At 36.4% G+C, this 5,077-nt stretch overlaps 1 non-coding gene across 1 annotated transcript; it reads right to left on the bottom strand.

Annotated features, from left to right (window-relative positions):
* Nucleotides 1-1,854: 1,854 nt before the first annotated feature.
* On the bottom strand, nucleotides 1,855-1,961 carry LOC128282956 (small nucleolar RNA R71). Its single transcript, XR_008273304.1, has one exon. It is a non-coding gene; the product is annotated as a small nucleolar RNA R71 (small nucleolar RNA).
* Between the last annotated feature and the right edge of the window lie 3,116 nt (nucleotides 1,962-5,077).

The following is a 5,077-nucleotide window of genomic DNA, read 5'->3' as shown; positions in this document are numbered from 1 at the left end:
TCAACACGGCCTAGACTTCTTCACACGGGCATCCCACACGACCGTGCCATTCTAACAGGCTTGAGCACGGCCTAAAGTAATCTCACACGGGTGTGTCCTTGCTGAGCCCAAGTTGAGTCCAATTCTGAAAAGGCTAATTTTGAGGGCTCATAGGCATTCCAAAGCCTATAAATACACCCTAGAAGAGCAGAAAAGGGGGACACACAGAATAGGGAGTAAAGAATTACTCCAAGGAAGCTGATTGATTCATCTCAGAAGCCGGATTCATCATCAAGACTGAAGATCTCTCCTCAATTCCCCTTCAAGAGTTTTGGGTTTTCTTTATGTTTTGTATTCTTTATTATTCTGAGATGTTTTCTTATTTAGTTATGAACTAAATCCTCTAAATACCTAAGGGGAATGAAACCTAAGACGAATCTTGTTATTATTTTCTGAATTGTATGATAAATATTTAACTTGTTCTTAATTATGTGTTCTTAATTCTTGTTTTGATATCCCAGGATACTGATTCAAGATAAGCTCTTATTCAGAGGAGGAATAAACTCTGTCTAAGAGTACATTTATCATAATTAAGCGGAGTTGATTGCACGCCTAGACATAGGGTGACAAGATTTTGCCGGATTAGGGTGAAACCTAATAAGGGGATCCATAGATCGAGTTAATGCAACCCTAGAGTGTTAATTAGAGAAAAGTCTCGGTTATTCAATCTAGGTATTAGACGTTATTAGTCTTGAATAAGGATAATAACATAACTTAGGGATCTCTACGGAACAAGTTAAATGAATAAATTGTCCGATTTGGAGCCAGAATAACAAGTACAGTCTAGGTGGACTTTTCCTTAGGTATAGTCTTCATTCAATCGATTTTTCCAAAAGAAATTCTCCAATTCCATTATCCGTGCGTTCTTAGTTTAGATAATTAGTTAATTAAAATAAAAACCTCTTTATTCTTAGGCTAGACAATAAAAAGACAGTCATTACTAGTACTTTTAGTTCCTTTGGGTTCGACAATCTGGTCTTGCTAAAACTATACTACTGTTCGATAAGTACACTTGCCTACATCACGATAATAATTAGTTTCAAGAACGATTAATTATAAATATTTAAAACCTATCAGAAAATAACGCAATCAATTTTTTGGCGCCATTGCTGGGGAACTAAGATGTTAGGAACGCTCAAATTTTATTACTTTAGCCATTTATTTTTCTTGCAATTTAATTTTATATTATTATTATTACTTACTTATTTACTTTTTCCTTCTCTTGGCAGGTTTTTATAGTTTATGACTAGAAGAAACCCGTCAGGGCCATTATTTTTTTACGAAGAAATTGATCGCACAGTTCTTAGAAACCAAAGAGAAATAAGGTGAAGCTTAAGAAACACAGAGAATAAGCAAGAAGACGATACTCAACCCCCAACCAAAGAGATGGCTGAAAACCAAGGCAATCAGCTACCTCCTGCAATTGCGATTAATCAAAATCCTGCTCCACGTACTATGTATGATTATGCTAAACCTTCTTTAACAGGAACTGAATCAAGCATAGTTAGACCTGCTATAGCTGTAAATACTTTTGAATTAAAACCTAACACTATTCAAATGATACAATAATTTGTTCAGTTTGATGGTTTGCAGGATGATGATCCCAACGCTCATTTAGCGAACTTCTTAGAACTATGCGATACATTTAAAATTAATATCATTTCTGATGATGCCATACATCTTCAGTTGTTTCCCTATTCATTGAGGAACAAAGCTAAATAGTGGTTGAACTCATTACCACTAGGGTCAATTACTACTTGGGAACAAATGATCGAAAAATTTTTACTAAAATATTTTTCGCCGGCTAAAACGGTTAAATTACGTAATGATATCTCTTCTTTTGTGCAGATGGATTTAGAAACCCTCTACGATGCATGGGAGAGATACAATGACTTACTGAGAAGGTGCCCTCACCATGAGTTACCGCTTTGCCTCCAAGTTCAAACATTCCACAATGGTCTGAATCCTTCGACTCGGCAAATGGTTGACGCAGTTGTTGGTGGAACCATCAATAATAAAACACCTGAAGATGCCTATGAGTTTATTGAGGAGATGTCACTGAATAACTATTAGTGGCAAGTTATGAGGACAAAGCAAACTAAAAAAATCGGTGTTTATAACGTCGATTCGGTCACCATGCTGTCAAATCAGGTAGAACTCTTGAATAAAAAGATTGATGGTTTTCTTAGTTCTTTATAAGTTCACCCAGTAATGTAGTACGAAGCAAGTAGTGGTGGAACAAGTCATTCGGAATACCAATCTTATGGCCATAACATGGATAACGAGCAACTAAACTACATGGGTAATAATCCTCGACCTCAAAACAATCCATTTAGTAACACTTACAATGCAGGTTGGAGGAACCATCCCAATTTTTCGTGGGGAGGCCAAGGAATTCAAAGACCACAACATCCTCTGGGTTTTCAGCAACCACCCTACCAACAGGAAAAGAAGCTGAACCTTGAAGAGATGCTCTCAAAGTTTATATCAGTGTTAGAAACTCGTTTCCAGAACACCAAGACAGCACTTAAGAATCAACAAGCATCAATCCAAGGGCTTGAAACTCAGATAAGCCACCTATCCAAATTAATTTCAGAAAGACCACTAGGGAGTTTACCTAGTAACACCCAATCAAAAGAGCATGTAGAAGCAGTTACACTAAGAAGTGGGGAAGTGTTAGTGGAAACTGAAAAGAAGCTAACACAAGAAGCCATGATAAGCGAAAGAGGGGAAGAAAAAAACCGAAAATAGTGACAAACAAGTGCCGAAAGAATATAAACCTCTGGTTCTGTACCCAGCAAAATTGAAAAAAGATCGCATTGATGCGAAATTCGGTAAGTTTCTTAAACTTTTTAAGCAATTACATATCAACTTACCTTTTGTTAAAGCCATCTCGCAGATGCCTACATACGCAAAATTTTTGAAAGAGCTTCTAACAAATAAAAGGAAATTCGATGACTTGTCTATAGTAGAACTCAACGAGGAGTGTTCAGCCATACTCCAAAACAAGTTGCCAACCAAACTGAAAGATCCAGGGAGTTTTACTATCCCTTGCTTAATTGGTAGTCTGAATGTTGAAAAAGCACTAGCTGATTTAGGCGCTAGCATTAATTTGATGCCATATAAAATGTTCAAACAACTTGGTCTTGGGGAACCTAAACCTACTAGGATGAGTATTCAATTAGCCAATAGATCTGTTAAATATCCTAGGGGCATTATAGAAGGCGTACTCGTGAAAGTAGATAAATTCATATTTCCTATTGACTTTGTTGTGCTTGACATGGATGAAGATGTGGAAGTGCCCTTAATTTTAGGATGCTCATTTTTAGCCACTGCTAGGGCTGTAATCGATGTGGGTGACGATAAACTGGCACTTAGAGTAGGTGACGAGGATATTATCTTTAAAATTTATGATGTTATGAGGTTTTATAGGGAACAAGATGATTCATGTTATTTTATTGACTCTATTGATCATACTACTCAAGACTCTTTTTAGGAAATTATACAGTAGGACACATTGGAACTGTATCTAGCTCAAGAAGAGGAGACAGATGATGAACCTAATGAGTACTCTTCAAGACAAGTAGAATATGAGGGCATTAAGCTAAACAATGAACTTAAGCAAAAACCCTCTATTTAAGAGCCCCCCAAACTAGAACTTAAACAATTACCAAACCACTTGGTGTACACATTCCTTGGAAATAACTCTACATTACTCGTTATCATTGCTTCTAACTTGCAACCTAAGGAGAAAGAGGAATTAATCCAAGTATTAAAAGAACATAAAAATGCCATAGCTTGGAAAATTTATAACTTTAAAGGAATCAGCCCTTCTTTTTGCACCCATAAAATTTTTATGGATGATGAATACAAACCGTGTGTGCAAGCTCAAAGACGTCTGAACCTTAACATGAAGGAAGTTGTAAAAGCCGAGGTAATTAAACTTTTAGATGATGGGATTATTTATCCTATTTCTGACAGTTCTTGGGTAAGTCCAGTACAGGCTGTCCCTAAGAAAGGCGGCATGACGGTTGTGACCAACGAGAAGAATGAATTCATCCCAACAAGGACAGTCACAGGATGGAGAGTTTGCATCGATTACAGGAAACTGAATGATGCCACAAGAAAAGATCACTTCCCTTTTCCATTCATTGACCAAATGTTGGAAAGATTATTCGGGCACATGTACTACTATTTTTTAGACGGACTCTCGGGTTATTTCCAAATACCAATAACTCTTGAAGATCAAGAAAAGACAACATTCACATGCCCATATGGTACGTTTGCTTATCGTAGAATGCCTTTTGGATTATGTAATGCTCCTGCCACTTTTCAGCGCTGTATGATGGCCATCTTCGATGAACTCATAGAAGATATCATGGAAGTATTTATGGATGATTCTCGGTATTTGATAACTCTTTCTATCTCTATCTTAAAAATTTAAAACGAGTTTTAATAAGATGTGAGGAAACAAACCTTGTGCTTAACTGAGAGAAATGCCACTTCATGGTTCAAGAAGGTATTGTATTAGGGCATAAAATTTCTAGTAGAGGGATTGAGGTGGACAAATCTAAAATAGAAACAATCGAAAAATTACCTCCTCCTAGTTCGGTTAAGGCTATTAGAAGCTTTTTAGGACATGCTGGTTTTTATAGAATATTTATTAAGGATTTTTGTAAAATAGCTAAGCCTTTGACTAAATTGCTAGAAAAAGATATACCTTTCAATTTCAATCAGGAGTGCTTAGAAGCATTCAATACTCTAAAGTATAAATTAATTAATGCTCCAATTATAATTGCACCTGATTGGAATTTACCATTTGAATTAATGTGTGATGCGAGTGACTTTGCAGTAGGTGCAGTATTGGGACAGTGGAGAGACAAGCATTTTCAACCTATCTATTATTCTAGCAAAACTTTGACAGCGGCACAAGAGAATTATACCACTACGAAAAAAGAGTTGCTAGCTGTGGTTTTTGCATTTGATAAATTTTGATCATATCTCATATTGTCTAAAGTTATTGTGTACACTGACCATT

This window comes from Gossypium arboreum, chromosome 10 (assembly GCF_025698485.1).
Source record: "Gossypium arboreum isolate Shixiya-1 chromosome 10, ASM2569848v2, whole genome shotgun sequence".
Lineage (NCBI taxonomy): Eukaryota > Viridiplantae > Streptophyta > Magnoliopsida > Malvales > Malvaceae > Gossypium > Gossypium arboreum.
Note: the sequence above shows the minus strand (reverse complement) of the source record. Positions and strands in the feature narration are given on the sequence as shown.